We start from the raw sequence: 17,235 nt of genomic DNA on the forward strand, positions 1-17,235 counted from the left end.
ACATATTCAGGAATTTATGACATACCATTAAGCTGCTTGACTCACCATTCTGACTTAGCACATCTTTCTACCAAGCACACAACTCCTCCCTTGTTGCATTCATAGAGATGAACCCCTTAAAGCCGCCTTTACCTCACAGTTTACGCTGGAGTCCCAAAGGAGCATCTGTACGTCATCAGTCACGGCTTGGTCAGTCCAACTTTTTGATTCTGTCTGGAAGTCGTTCAACCTTCTACTGAACTAAAGAAAAGGGTTGAGATTGATGATTTGTCTTCATTGTGCTTCTAAAATAATTTATAATTTTTGAAATGTTTTCCCCCTTCGTTTAGCTGCGACCAAAGATTTCAATTTACTTATACAGGATTTACTTGGTAGATCAAACCAAAGTGTTTTTAAGGTAAAGTTTAGAAATGAATAAAATACTGACATTTCAGTATTTCAAGCTCAGGCAAATTTGATGGAAAGCCTGTATGAACATACATTTCCAAGTCTTGCCTCAAATATGTATTTGGATCTAGGTCTGTACTTTGACTGGACCATTCTTATGGCATGGATATGCTTATATCTAAACCATTTCACTTTGGGTCTGGCTGTATATTTGGGTTTGTTGTCCTATGAAAGGTGAACCTCGTCCTTAGTTTCAAGTTTTTTGTAGCCTTTAAAAGAGTTTTTTTTTTAACAAAAGTGCTCTGTATGTAGCGTCATCCCTCACTCCTTTAATTCTGCTAATAATGAGAATCCTCAGAATTATGCTGCCACCATCATGTCTAAAGATTGGAAGTTTTGTTCAGGGTGATGTGTGGTGGAAGTTTTGAGAAGTTTTGATACGTATTTTTGCTGCTGGATAATATTCTACAGACAACTGATATCTAAAGGCAATCGCTTACCCTGGATTTTGCTCAGACTTATCAGATTAAAAGGGGACAGATATACATGCAACAAAAAAAAATAACCTTCTTAGAATTTTATTTACAAAAATGCTAAATACATTTCTGTTCCCTCACATTTCATAAAAAAAATAAATAAATAAAACAAAAAAAAAAAAACAGCAACATTGAAAAGTTTTAAGAATAGAAGTACGCAAGGCAATGTTTATGTCGACATTTATGTATGTGTGGCCATGCATTTTTGGGATATTCATATTGATATTTGATGTTTGATATTCATAACTCAACCAACCACTCAATCTGTGGCTTTACATTCTTTACTCCCAAACCAATAACCATGCTGATTTGTTAAGGCTTGATGACAGAAACTGAGAAAATGTGACACTTAATAGTTACATCTCACAGCTGGATTAACCAGTAAGACAAAAATAAATTGTGGAAGGGGAGAAAGAATCGGTGTCTTTTCTGTTGTCTCTAGGAGACAACAGAAAAGTGAAGACAAGGAGGAGTGAAGACGGATGTTAATATGTGAAAATGGTAGCAGCAGATGGAAGCAAAAACAAATAAAAGACCTCACTAGCAATACCCTCACAAAATTTATTCCGACTGTCGGCCAGGCCGCCCTGATGGATATCTAAGCATTGATGTGAATTTACAAGCCAGACAAAAACCCCTCTCCCCATCCCGACCAATAACCCGTTACCTGGCCCACTTTTAACCTGCTTTCAGTGATAAGCACAATAAGAACTTGCTGGCATATTAAGCACCAACAAAGCCAGTAGGAAGAGTTTCTTCAACCTGAAAAAGGACACCTCGTTTATGAGGTGGAATATCGTTTCAGCAGTTGATTAATGGCAAGGAAGCAATCGTCAGCTGCCATTGTGCCGCAGGGGCGTGCCAGGCCCAAATTGGATGAGTGCAAGGGAAGAGGAGAAGTGTTCAGTTGCCAGACAGAGAGGGACTATCGCAGTGAGATATTTTTTGCTTTGGCACCGTTTGCTTTACAAGTTTCCACACCTCTGTCCTCCCCGGTCGCTGAGATTATCCATCACTTCAAAACTATACACTCAAATAAAGAGAGCTGGCAACATTCATTCATAATCCCAAGCTCTAAAGAACCAATATATCCTGAATAATTAATGCCCACACACATTTTGGATGTAAAAGGATGATCTGGGATGTAATGAACAAGGATGTTTGCTCAAAAGCCAGCAAACACAACTGCTTCTCTCCTGTGTTGCTCTGAGACAGAACAAGGCTTAGTCTCCTTTAGAAGTCAGTGTTGGAGAAATTCACAATGAAACATCTGCCTGGGAGATTAGATGTTTTTTTTTATGTTTAAAATGAATATGTTTTTTCTAAAACATATTCACTATTATTTGCATCAGTTGCAGTAGATGATAAGAAAGAAAAAAAATGTCCTTATAGATATAAAAAGTTATGGAAGTGCAATGTTTACAAAAAGAAATCACAAAGATGTTGGCAGATAAGACATTTGAGGATGAAGTCTTTAGGGTTGTGATGCTCCATCTTTGAATTTCATTTGAATCCCATCGATATGTGAAGACAATTCACAGGTAGCCACTGATTCAACTGGAATAATCTCTAATATAGTATTTTGGTGTTTTAATGATAAAAAAATGTTACACACATGACATTAACTACAAACGAATAAGTAAGAAAATCCACAGGGAACGTTTGTAGCCTGCTTCCCCTCAACCTTGGCAGCAGAATCTGAATAATAAAGACAAATGTTCTCCCAAAACTGCTGTAGATTTTCACAGCACTCCTTGTGCAGGTCCCAGCAAAACAATTTAGGGAGTGGGATAAACATTTTTCAAAGTTCATATGGAGTAATAAAAGTCCAAGAGTGAGATACGAAACCCTGCAGCTGCCTAGGGAGCAGAGGCGGGGTACGGCCCTGCCTTGCCTTGTGGATTATTACATGTCAGCCCAGATTAGTCCCCAAGTTTGCCGGTGTAACCCAAACTATGAGGCTAAACAAAAGAGCATTGAGCTTTCCTTATTGGACTTCCTTATAGAGTCTCTTCTGGGCTGTCTGGACAGGCTCTCCCAGGTCTACCAGTAACAAAACCTGTTTGTAAGTTTTTTCTTGAAAAAGTGGGGAGATGTAGTTAAAAAAAGTCATCTTCACAAGGAGATAAAGTTAATCATTGCTTTCCCTTCAATCTGACTAGTTTATTATTTTTGTTAAAATATAGGATGTTTAGTGGATCAAAAAACAACTAAAATGGAATCAAGGTAGAGATTTTTTGCATTTTTTTCAAAATTCTATTACTTTTGACTCGACAACTTTGGTCCAAATAAAAATTCCAGACACCACTGATTACATAACAAAATAGTCCTATTTCATGTAAATATTTTATTATAAAGGTGTCGATGATTACACCAACAATCTGAGTTCTGAATGGGAAGCAAAAGTTTTTCTGTACTTGCCTATGCTGCCCGTTCGTATGTGGAGCCGGCCTCTGACAATGGCGTAAACCATCATCGCGGTGGATGTTGAACGCAGATGCTGATCTGCGTCAGGCAGTAAAGTATCCTCCTCCACATAGTCTGTGGTCAGGATCTCCAACTCGTGAAGAGCCTGGACGGCGGGCTTCCCTTGACGCAGCAAGTACTGGGGAGGAAAAATGTACAAATTAAGAGGAATCGAAGTTGTACGTAGCATGTGAAAGAAAGACAAAGAAAATAAAGACAGAAACAAAGAGAGAAAGAACAAACCAACAAACCAATGAAAGAAAGAAAAACTTCTCAATATGGATGATGGAACTAGATAGATGAAGCTGGGGTCTGAACTGCTCTAATAGATCTGTGTGATGAAGAGTTTTGCATATTTCAGACTGACGTCCACAAGAGTGGATCTGTCTGTCTACTTTTTAAACAGCCAAGAAATGTGTTGATCTAATCCACTGCCACAGGGAACCGGAGCAGCATTATGAAGTAACATGTTTATTAATAGACAATTGACCAACAAATAACAGATATTTTGGTACTTTCTATCTTAATAGTCGTAGTGCTTGAAACTGTAAACAAAGAGTTAAAATGAAATGCATTTTTCTGTTTAGTTCTTGCCACTAAACATTCAGCGAATGCTGCATGAATTTATGACACATGATGCACTTCCAGACAGTAAACACTGTTGAAAATTGATGTACTTCTTTGAGTTTCCAATTTGACAAGTTAATGCCCCATATGTCAGTATTACGAGGCTTTATGATATGTTGATATTGTTGGGTAAAAAAAAAAAAATGAGGGTCAACAATATCTGAAGTATATGTAATAAATTTCAAACTGAGATCAGAGGAAACCATCTAAAAGGAAAATGTATTCTCTAAAATAGGTCTGCAGTCTGTTTAGGTTGTCACAGATCAAGAGAGCAACACTTAAAGTAAATAACAGGAAGAGAGATCAGGGAAGTTTATCTATTTGTTTGAGGTTTTAACCTGCCAGTTTCAGAACACTTTGGCCTTAAAATAAGAACCGTGTTCTGGAAATCTGAGGCCTAAAGTTACGATGTGCATAGTCTAAAAATATGCACAGAAACTAAAAATAGTGTTTTAGTAATGAAAACATATAAAACCACACTAACTGCTACAATAGGATGCTAAAGAGGTTAAACTGTGAACTCAAAATCATTTTGTTTGATTTAACATAGTAAAATCTCATTCTTATAGTGACTTTTCTCTGACAACAATGCGATTATCAAGAAAAAGAAATTCAACCCTCCTGTTATTTCCCCTTAAAATAAATCATCTAACAACTGTTACTAGCAAAACAAAGGTTTGTTAAATCTGGATCATAAAAAATTGATAAATGTGTCTCTAATAACTACGTCAGTCCGACATCCAACCTTCAGTCATTTACCTTGAGCTCCATGGCGGTAGAACCAATGAGGAGCAACGAGTCGCTGTCCCAAACATCGATGTGCATGGTATGAAGGGCCAGGTGGCGGAGGAACCAGCTTTTTTCTCTTGGCCTCAAAAAATCGTCATCAACTCTGAACTGAATCTGCAGGCCTGGAGAACCTTGACAAGAAGGCAAAACACTTCATAAAAAGTCTATTTGAAGACCCAGATGAACATTTGTTCTTTTCTAATTGTTAACATACAGTACGTATGTAGGATACGCTACCAAATTGTGTTCTTTGTAATCAAAATTGCGCAGTATTGCTGGGTTTACTGAACTTTCTTTTGGCTAAGGTGTTGACATGGATGTGTGAGCCTGAAAGTCTCCCTCACTAACATGAAGGTGCATATCTGATGCATGATCATAAATATTTATATTACCCTTTTCCTTCCACAAGGGTGACATTAAATTTGAGAAAAGAAAAATTAAGAGGCAACTCAGCTGTCAACCTTATGGATGCCACTGACCTGGTAATATAGCTGTCAACCGAGAGTCAATAGGCTTGATAACTGAGAACAGAAAACCTGAGAGCACAGAGCCATTCCACAATGTCGGCCACCCTTGAAGGTTACAGCAATTCAAGATGACAAAAGCTGCTTACAATTTCAGAAAAAACCTCAAGAGCGATTTTACAAACTGTTTGATTAAGCCGTGTCTTCATCTAAGAAATCTAAACTGAACGTTTCAAAGACTCAGAAATGAAAGTTTCCTTTCCGTCTAACAAAGTGTTAAACATCAAGACTGAGAATCACACTGTGGCCGTTCAGAAAGCTAAAGAACAGTTTACTTAGAATGTCTGCAGAGTAAAATCCTGGATGCAAGCTGTGAATACCTGAAGCAGAAAAGCAGGGGGAAAAAAAACAAACAAACATGCAATAATGGCCCTGTACAACAGGCTGAGCTGGTACAGCATGCATACTGCCACAATCCCAAACTAACCCGTGTGTTAGTATTATGCACGACTGTATCAAAGGTTTGAACGAGAGGCTAGGAGGTAACTGGACGATCAGAATTCTTGCCCAGAGCCTCCCTCCAGCCCTGTATCAAAGCCTCAACATCGCCTTTGCTCCCTGGGGATAAAAGTACAGTGGAGCCACCAGCTGAATAGAGGTGATGTAATGAGGAGCTTCGGTAAGAAGCCCATGCAGTTAAAAAGACCAGAAAGCTCCACAAACTCAAAAGAATATTTTCCATTCTTTGTTTATTTTCCCTCTAACCGTCATGTTTGTACTCCTCACAACCACTTATTCAGGAAAGAGCTCCACAGGGGCTTTGCTTGGTTATCTCAGAACAGTAGATTTCCACTAACCTAATCTAACAATGAAAACTTAAAAGTGTCTCGTACTACTCGGCTGAATGTCTTGTGATTTCTGTAAATTAACTAAGATTCTGCCTGCTGCCGTCCACAAATTTCAATGCAGCAGATTGAAACTGTTATGATTTGAGGTGCACAGGAAAACCGTCTGGTGTCGGACGATTTTTGGTGAATGCAACAAACTTGAGAGATACTCATTTACTTTGAAAAGAGCACTCTTCTGTGTTGAAGTTGTTACTGACGGGGAAAAAAGGTTGGTTTTATTTAGTATCAATGAGGTGCTTATATATGAATTAGTCGACTAAAGTTGGAGAGACCTGCTCCAGGAAATTCACAATCATCGCTGATAGTATGCTAATTTAAACTTTAAATCATCTTGTCTTTACTTAATATTAGCAAAATCCTGCTTAAGAGCAACTTCTCTCCCAAACACAGGATGGAAAATTGCAACTCTATGACAACAATGAGACTTAAGGTGATCTTAATAAAGACAGAGCTTTCATGCTTGAAACTTGTGTTGCGCAAGACTCTGTGCAACAAAATATAAGTGTCAGAGTTGCAAAGGTGCCCATAGGGAAATAAAGTCTAATATGAGATGCAGCTTCTTTCCTGGGTGATACAGAATCAAAATTACAACCATTTTCATTTTCAATGACAGGCATGTAAGAAAAAAAAAAAAAAAAACATTTGATAGAATTTACTCTTCAAGTTTCTAGATTGAATTTCTTATATTTACCTACAGCACATAGAGTATGCATTTAAGGTAGTAGGCAAGAAGGTTCTATTTCTCAACCACAAAATTACAAAGAACAGAAAGCGTTTCTCCCCAGAGACCTCAGAAAGCTCTCTGCGAGGACCCTCCTGCATGTGTTTCTGCAGAGCGATGTCTCCCTTGTTAGAGAGCACATTTAGTGGGTTACGGTTCAGCTGTGAGCCTTGAAATGTCTTCACTCCTACAGAGGGGAGTAATAATAACAACCCATGAGGAAGAGGGACAGAAGGGCTTCCTCTGCAGAGTTTGCCACACTGAAACCAATTGCTTAGTATTAAAGTGCAAGAAAAGATGGCTCAGTGAGTCTTCAAGGAAAATAGTGATTATTTTCAATCTAGATGCACAACTGAACAAAACAATGCAAATTTAAATTGATAACATTTTCTGGAGATAAAAAAGTTAGAATGGTACAGACAGTTTCTTTACCTTTTTAGATAGTGTCACTTATCAGAGAAAAGAATATCAATATTATGTTCTTCGTGAACACGACTGTGCAATCTTATTCACATGTAACATTGGGTTTTTAGCTGCAATAACAAAAGTTATAGTTATGTTCTATCCCCTTCTTATTAGAAAGAAGCTAATAAGACTTGACTTATTGTTTAGATTGTTTTGAGATAACAACTGTCAAATTAGGGTTGTGATGATCAAAACGTTGGGTTTTAGATGCAGCTAAATACAGCTGGTAATAACCCAACAGTACACAAGAGCTATTTTGTTGTTTTGTTTTTTTTACAAAATAACTTTGCTTAGAGGATTATGAATCTTTTTACAAGGTAGACAATATTATTACATGAAATCTTGCTCCTTTAGACCATTTCCTTTCTTCACTCCTCCAATCCACCGTTTTCTCACCTCTCTCTCTCTCTCTCCACTTGGAGTAATAATTCTCCCAGCATGCTCTTGGTTTGTGTGCTGTAAACGAGTAGCAATAAGATCGCGGAGGGAGAGCGTGAGAGTGAGACAGGATGAGCTGTGTCTCTGCTCAGAAGCAGGAAGAGCTGACAGATCTGGCCCAAGGGGTTGTAAAGCGCTACATGTGTGCAGCAAGGTCTGCCGACAAGGAGCGGCACCCAGCAGACGTCCCCCTAACCTGGATGGCCTGTTTGGTGTTTGCACAGCACGCTTGCCTGGGTTGAAAATCCTGCTGGGGATCAACAAGCCTAACAAGACGGTGAAGGCTCCAGGCTAAGAAAATAGTGTGGATGCAGAGTGTGTATTTAGAGTTCTTGAGACTGATGCAAGCCCCAGCATAAAGCAAGGCCCAGGCTACACCTAGAAACATACAAGAGGCAAGGAAAAGTATACGCTGCTTTAACGAGAGGTACTTTTTTAGAGTCTTTTTGCTTTGGACCGATATGCTTTAGGATTTTATTTGTAAAAATATGAAAATATTTGAAAATTGTACTCAAAATGGCTTAGATAAAATATAAAAACCTTAAAAATGGTTATTTTGAATTCTTAAGAGTAACTTTTTATTGATTTTTCTTTTGTTTTAGCAAATTAATTTAACATGTCACTAAAAGGAATCTGTAACTTCTGAACCAGAAACCCCGACAGCATATACCTCAGAAACTAATAGTTTTTCACAATCAAACCACAAATTTTGATGTATTTTATTGAAGTTTTGTGCAGTAGATCGACACAAAGCAGTAGCTACGATTAGAAGAGTTTAGAAACAACTCTTAATACATTTCCGAGCCTTCCTACAGTTTGTAAGATGGATTTTGGTCTGGATTTTAACTGGGCCATTCTTACACATGAATATTCTTAGATTTAAATTATTATGCTGGCGTTACAGTTGTTCAGGATTCTTGTCCTGTTGTAAAGTCTCCCATCTTTTGCAGCCTCTTACAACTTTTCGTGCAGGTTTTTCCTGCATCAAGTGATAAAAATGGCTTAGAGGTATTTTTATTTTAATGTCTGTCAGCCATTAAACTAAAAAAAAAAAGGTTTCTTATGAATATTTCACTATGTAGAGCTAATCTACATAAGATATGAGCTTCATTTTCTGAAATGAGTAACAAGAAAAAAAGTTTTTTTTTCCACAATATTCTTACGTTTTGAGATTTATACGTGACTTCTACAGAAGGCTTTGATGTAGGGATATCAGATACATCTTAATGTATATAACAATTCATTCAGTATGAGGTGAGACTGTATGGTACTCGATCAAACAAAACGAGACAAGAACGTAAGAATAGTTTGGGGGAAATAAAGAAAATGCTTTAGATTTTATTAGGCGTCGGTACTAAAGCAAATATTTTAAATCTGGACAAGACTGGCTTCAATTTGAGAACAAACAGCCCAGTCTTTTAATATCACACAAGAGATATTATCTCTTACAGCTATGTTTGCCATCTCCAAAGGTCAGGGAAATAGAAATGAATTCCAAACAAGTTATTGAATGAAAGAAAAAAAAATTAGGCAGAGATGAAATTTTTCAATATGTCAATAACCCTGATGAACACACAACTAAATCAACATCCAAGAGGTTTATGAGAACACACCTTGAAAGCATCTAGCTTAAGCCCATTTAGCTCCACATTAACTCTTCAGTGTGAAGAATATGAAGCAGGTTTGCTTTAAACGGCGTCCAAAAATCCTAAGGCAAGATCTACAAAATTTATAGAAGAATAACACAGGAGCCTTGTCGCTGTAATTCCTGCTGAAGAAGCTAAAGTACTGACTAAGTGGAGTGAATACCAAGCAACAAATCAAGCTTTCAGTTTTTTGCAACCATTTTAAATAACTGTTGTGACAAAGCTAAACCAGAAAAATAGAAAGAACGCTAAAAGCTGCATTACTAGACTTGAGCTGGAAAACAAAAGGACAGAGCACACTGCCTCTGAAACATGAACTTCAGCCCGATTTATTGCCCTCTAAGGGCTCTCCGGATCTCTCCTCTGTTTTTATTTTGTACACTCTATTCTTTTGCCATCCTGACGTTTTCCAAGAACCCCTGTATTTTAACGTCAGCAGTTTATCTGTGTTTATCAGTAGAGGAACTATCTTTTTGATATTTATTTTAACAAATCTTTGTAATCAAGACATAACTGGTCTCTCACCCAAATGTACTTGCAACTAAAGATTTATCACATTTCCACTTTTACAAAGGTGAGGCAGTTTAAAGCTTAAGTAGAAATCAGAACCATAAAAGCAACCATTCTGATTTTACTGCATTTTAGATGGTACCAGTTATTACTGATGTCTAAGTTACCCTTTGACCAAAAAACCTTGTTTTTCCAACAATAAGCACACAACAAACGTATCTATTACCAAACAGATCATCTAATGTTTGGTTTCAATTGGTATTTTTTTTTCTTTTTAATGAATATTTATACACATCTCAGTTTTACAAATCCTAAGAGAAAAAACAAATACGGTTGAGGATTTGTATTTAGGCCGTGACACGAATCTGTTCGTGTGTTATATTCACAACAGATGTACACACAAGGCCAGCTGGTTATATATAATGCCTCTTTAGTTGGTACATTGTCTGTGGCTCAAACTGGCTTTGTTTCAATCTGAATTCCCCACAAGGGGGAAAAAAAGAAAGAAGCAAAAAGCTCCAAACACGCCTTCAAGATCAGACAAAATCAGCTATGTGGGACATGCTAAGGAATCCTTTTACTTCTACCTCTGAAATAAAATCCCTTTATACATCAGTCTATCTGGGTACAGTTTATAATGTTACTGTAACAAAATTTCATTTCCAGTTGTTGCAAATGATTTATTTAGCACTGTGTCCTGTGGTCTAAATGAATCCAAAATAATAAGCATGTACACTATGAGAAGTTAAAAAGCATTAATGGTTTAAATGTTCAACTTGATAACTATGAAGCCTAGATGGTCAATGTTTTTATTACCTACCAACAAGACTTATATTGTTTTGGCCAAGCAAACACCCTAATGGCGTTGCTACTCCTCAACAGTGGCTGCAAACTCTTTACCCACTTAGACTTTAAACAACACAGTAAAAACTGAGGGAAGCAGAAGCGATAAGCTGCAAAAAACTGGCCATTTAAGTGTCTCATATCATCAAACCAAATTTTGTATCACATAACGTTAACCAAACTAAAAGCAAAATGCCATTTTTTAATGATTTCATTAATAACGATAAAAAGCTGTCCAAACCAAACCTGGCCAGTAGTAGTTGCCCCCTAAAGCTAAATACTGGCAGCAGCACGGCCCATCAAACTTTTATGAGAACTGCCAATGAGTGTTTTACATCGCTGCGGAGTAATTCTGGCCCTCTGCTCTTTGCAGAATATTTAAAATTCAGCCACATTGCAGGGTTTGAGGACAAACAACCTCTTTATGGTCATTTCATAGCATCTCAATTGGATTTAAATAAAGACTTCGATTAGACCACAGCAAAATGATGTTTGTTTTTTTTTGCGTGTGTGTTTTTTTTTTTTTTTGCAGCTATTCAGGGGTTTAGATTTGCCAATGTGTTTTGCCTATTTGACTTACTGCCTAATAGTCCTGTTGTGCTTTAAGCTTAACAAGCACATCAGTGTTCAACAGTGTGATGCTTGTTTTATGAGACGCTGTGCTACATTTACACGAGATGTGATGATATGGTCAAATTGTTGCCAGTTCATATTCACACAACAGTTTAGGGAGACTTACTGGTAAATGTAAGACAGGCCTTTGAATTTAGAAATAAACTTGGCATTGATCAAGTCTTTGCTCATTCTGTTTCTTGTTGATCAATTATGAACAATAACAATAACTACACTGAAATCTGCAATATTTTTATATCCCTTGTGGCCTGACTGAGTCAATGTGCTCTTAGAATAATTTTGATTGGTTGTCAACTAATTTGATTCTCATCCCTTCTTAAATTTCCTGAAGTCAGAGTATCTTGTTTTGCCTTTTGAGATCTTTCAACCTCCTTCATGTTGTCTTGGGTTTTTTTTTATAAGTACTTTCTTGATTCAACAAGTTTGAAAGTATTGAGAAATTAAATTCAGGTTTCCAAAGAAATGTGACTCATCATAGTTCATTCATGACATAATAAAGGGAGTGAATACTTTTTTACAAAGGGGTTACATTGGCTTGGATAGTTTTTCCTCAAAATAGATGAAATCATCTTTTCAAAGCTGCTTTTTGCTTTAACTTCAACTGACTCCATCATATCACAGGACATGATTCGAGGATTCATTCTATGCTCCAGAATGTAAGAGCTATTTTAAAGACAAGAGGGCCAATGTTGCAAAATGCTGTGGCTGATGTCTCAACTCTAATCTCTAATCTGAATCCGTGAAGGAGTCAGAAACATCTCAACAACTTGCTGCCTTGTTTGAAAACCTTGTATTTTTCACAGTCAGACAGTCGAACCAGCTCAATTCTAGGAAACATTTTGAAGTTTGATTGCTTCTGCCGTGTTATGTCTTTTTTCAACTTTTGTGTTTGACGTGTGATTTCAACCTGAATAGCTTTTAAATATAGAACTAAAAGAAGAAAACTTTGATCCAGTTTTCCTCCGATTCTCTTCTCATCTCACTAAATATTTCTCTTTCACATATAGAAACAGCTGAAAGAAATGCATTCAGTCTTTGGATGTTGAATTCCACAGGTGTCCACAAACCATGGTGCATGCAATGTAGAAAACCTAAAAAACAGAATTGTCTAGGTTATGAATATAAATCCTTATCCAGAAGCCTAATTTTAAATCGTAATATTTCACTGAAATTTCAACATGAATAAAAAAAATGAGGTAAATTAGTGAACAAATGTATTATGTTATGAATGTTATTTATTGTGTTATTTTCTTAAAGATAATTCAAACATAGATGGTTTTATATAACCTAATATACTGAATAATGACTGATATTGTGTCCAGAAGGTGACTTGTCAAATAAGGAGAAGTCATTTCATTTACTTATGGCTATTTTGAGAACTAACTATATGTCTGTGTTTCCTGTCAGCAAGTGACTAAATAAAAGGTTTTATGCTTGTACAAAAAAAACTATCTCAGTAAAAAGGTCCTGGAAACAACAGCAGAGGACATTGCACCAAATGACACAAAATCAAAAACTCAATATTAGAGGCCTTAAAGAAGAATCTCAATTATACTGCCAATGTGTAAAATTGCCAGATCATAGCCAGTGAAGTACAGCAGCTTCATTTGGGACATTTATATACACTATGGCAAAAAGTGATTTAGGGATCAAGTATGTAAATGATTTAGTGGATGAATGATGGAATCCTTGAGCAATCAAATGCGGGTAGTAATGCTTAAAGTTTTTATTTTTAAGTAAACAGTAACCAATTTGTGTTTATATTTTCTTTTTCTGAAAACTTTAAATGACTAAAAGTTGTTTTAGATGTCTGATTCAATTCTGACAGCTTTCAAACTATCCAGAGGGGCAACTATCTGTGAACACAAAGCTCTGGACTCCAGATGGACTGGGCTTTACGCAGGAATCCCTCTGGCAGCGAGTCAGGAAAAATCACTAAACTTAGAAGAAAGAGTGTAAGATTTTCTATACTGTGTTTTTGTGAATTCTTCTTGTCTTAGTTGCTTGTGTAGTTCACTCAAAGGCATCAGCTCTACAAAGAACATTGAAATATTTTCATTTTATTCTGCTATTTTCCAGAATCTTATATACATGTGTTTATTAGAGTTAGGCTCAGCCATTTTTAAATATAAAGTTAATTTTTGTAGCCAATAAAATAAAGCAGCTAAGAACAAAGACGTCAAAAATCGACATCTGAGGAAACAAGAAAAACAAATTAGCATCTTGTTAAAACATAACCTTTGAGGTTATTTCCTAAGACAAGGAAGAAAAGGTTCAGCAGTCGAGCGTTTGTCTGTAGATGATCAGGTGAATATAAATAGACAGGGAAATATTGACAGAGCTGGACTGGAGAGCGTCTTGGGAATGGAGACATCGGTAGGTGTACGAGTTTGAGGGAAATGTGGAAAGGAGTGGGGGAGGGTCATTTGTGAGCTCAATATCACACTCTGTCAGAAGCTGTAATATCTCCTCCATTTCATTAGCTATGACATGAATAGACTCAGACTTCACTCAGCTGACTGAAGGAGAAGTGTCGGAGCATTACATAACCTCAAAGCACCATTGAACACGGTTACAGTCCGAGGATATTATTGTACAACGGTAACAAGGAAAGTGGAGATGGTAATCGTTTAGTCATTGTCAGGGATTACAAAAGGGTTTGACCTATTATGAGCAGGGACAGGGAGTGTTTTGATGGTAAGGTAAAAAAAAAAAAAAAACAGCCAGTATTTACATCATGAAAAGCACCATCACAAAAATACCTAAAGATATTTTGACAAAAACTATGAAATCAAAAACGCCAATCTTGACCTGAAAGACCTCCATAAAAATACATGTAAACAACAGCGAGGAAGAATAAATCACGTTTTTTAGCCTGTTAGCCTTACCAGTATTAACAGATCCGTCTTTGTTGATGGTGGCTAAGACACAAGGAAGTGCCTCATTAGCTTTGGGTTGAACCTTATCGCTGGTCAACAGCTTAAGTTGCTGCGAGGTGACAGGTGGAAAGCGATAAAACTGGAAGGTAACATAGATGTTGCGAGGCCAGTCACTTTCAACTCCTGCTCCTGGTATTCTGTAAAAAGAACAAAAATATGTGACATATTTAAAAAAATGTAAAAATAGGTTGTAATCAGATGTGATGGATTCCCGAGTTATACAAAAGTTATTATTTTATGACAAAAACTATATTAAAAAATAGCATGTACTACTAAGAGTAAACTGTATTTCAGAAAATGGTTTATAAAAGAGAGTTCTGAGGAAAAAACACTAAATAAAAAATGGCTTTAAAATCTTATCACAGGAAGCTTTTGTGCAATGGAAAAGAGGAAATAGTGTTCAGAAGCCGGTGCATAAATACACCTCCATTCAAGTTCATACAAATGAAATCCTTCTTTTGTTTTGAAAGAATCACATTTAGGAAAAAGAGGCCTTTGAGACTAAGAAAATCCCAGTGGTTTGTATTGCTTTTCACACAAACGCCTCCCTCTGAGTGCAATTTCACACACTGTTGCAAATTTTCAATGCAACACTTCAATATTAAGTTTTACCCAAAAAGACTCCCAGTGAGCGTGCAAAAAAGCAACTTTAAGCAGTGAATTATTGAAAAAAGAAAAAAAATACACTCAGGAAACAAGCTCAGCTGCTTCAGCTGATAAATAGAAAAAAGATTTACGCTTTAATAATTATTTTGAAAAGAAAAAAGCAAAGCAGGGAGCAGCACTGAAACTAAACAGGTGGTTAGAACGTCACAGTTTAAAGTGGAGGTGAACCCAAAGACAGCTTATTAAAAATTGGTCGCCATGCTCCATTGTAAAAGCAGATTCAGAGTGGAGACGCGTCCAGCTGAAAGATGCGATTCATAACCATGAAACCTGAGACAGGAATAAAATTACGTCTGGCAGCAGCGTTCTAACTCGTCTCAGTGATACTGCTGCACAGTAACAACTAACGCCTGCCATACCTGTTTGTCATAATTATGAGGTAGCTAACCCACCCTCGCCCCACTCAACAGAGAAGCACACAGGTCTGCAATTAGCTGTAAGCTTGAGTGTGTGGGTTCAGGTAGCACTCCAGACTGCTTTGGAAAAGAAGTTGAAGAATTAAATCAGCTTTCTTACCAGCGCGTCATTAAATCCGAGATAGAAATCCATACTGTGTTTTGTTGCACCGTCTTCTGCTTTTTATGTGAGAATATTGTAACTTACCCACAGGCTTTAAACATTTGCTGTTATACTTTAACAATACCAGAATCGAAATTTCTCACCTTGCCTGCAGTGAGGATGTGATTAAATTGTGAGCCTTTATGGAATCCAAGCCTGACTGCACTCACAACAGGGAAATAGGTTTTCTTTGAACTATATAATAGGTTTATACCAAATAACACATCTGTGGAATTTATTGTACCAAGCTTCAAGATTTTTTTGCATTAGTCATATTTTTTATAGGCATTTTGCTTTGGTCCTAGTGTAAAACTAAAGCCATGAGTTTTAATTTGCACAAAACCAACAAATTGAAACAGTCTCAGCAGCAATACAGCGGACGCCTATGAACTTGCAGAACTCCACGTTGGCTCTCTGGAAGTGACTTTTTTTTTTTTTTAACCAACATTTCACATTGTAAAAGGTTACAGAAAAACATAACCTTGTTAAACTATTCACATTATTACCCACTTCAATGAACTGAATTGACCAACAAAAAGCACGACATTCTTGTGACGTGGAAGGAGAGTGGGAATGTTTAACATATTTGTACAAAAACTCACAAACATTTGTCTTTGGCCACCTTGAGTGTGGATTTTGTAGAACCACTTTTTGTTGAAATTACAACTGAAAGTCTTTTATAATGCACCTCTCTACTTTAATGCTGACATTATTTTTCTACTCCAGAGTCACCAGAGGACTCTTGAGTTCTTCACTGAAGAGAATCAATTGCACTGATGCTTAAATGCAGCTGAATATTAATGTCCTCAACACTTTTAAGATTTTTACTTGTGAATAATTTTAAAATCTTGTTATTTAACACATTTAGTTGGTCTACTGCATAACATCCCATTAAAACATGCTAAAGTTTGAGGTTGAAATTTCAAGGTAAAAAAAAAATAAAAAAATTAAATACTTCTGCAAGACAATGTTAATGATGAGTATACATCAATATGTAACTATGTATACAAACATCAAAATTAAGAGAAAGTTAAAAAAAAAAAAAAAAAAAGCACAACATTTCAGTTCGTAATCTCTAAAAAAAATGCCTCAAATTAGTCTTTGGGATCTTTGCGTCCCATTCCTGTTCAAACTTCCATAATAGTGCATAGCAACATGTCATTAAAGAATGCACCACAAGCACTTTGGACAGAGCGATCAATCATTCAAGGTGAGGCATTTTATCGACCTAAACATGCATTTTCAGACTCAAAAGAGTCTGCAGAAACATAAAAGCACTTGACATATGAAACTCAGCCTCAATCTGAATATTTAACTTGGGAATATGAGTCTGGTGTAATTTCCTCGTCTGTCAATGATCCGCATGTACGTGCTGTCAGTTAGAGGTTCTGATAATTGCTCCAAGCAGAAACGGCATAATGTGCAGATCTGTTGACCAATAGTTGAACTTACCCAAGAAGGACAGCCCCCTTAAGATAGTCCCTACAGCCAGCTGACTTTAGAAAAGTGTCACTGCCCACCTTATTTATATAATAAAGCAGAAATGCATAAGGTAAAGTAAAAACATGACATATAAAAGCAACACCTGGAAAAAAGTTTTTTGGGGAAAAAATTATAAAAATATTTAAGAGTCACAAAT

General features: G+C 36.7%; 1 pseudogene; it reads right to left on the reverse strand.

The window, feature by feature from the left end:
- The window catches only part of LOC148158300 (nephrocystin-4-like), a 174,159-nt pseudogene that overhangs the window by 42,835 nt on the left and 114,089 nt on the right, over positions 1-17,235 (reverse strand).

This window comes from Poecilia mexicana, unplaced genomic scaffold, assembly GCF_051168715.1.
Source record: "Poecilia mexicana isolate PSO_F unplaced genomic scaffold, ASM5116871v1 scaffold_7, whole genome shotgun sequence".
In the NCBI taxonomy this organism is placed as follows: domain Eukaryota; kingdom Metazoa; phylum Chordata; class Actinopteri; order Cyprinodontiformes; family Poeciliidae; genus Poecilia; species Poecilia mexicana.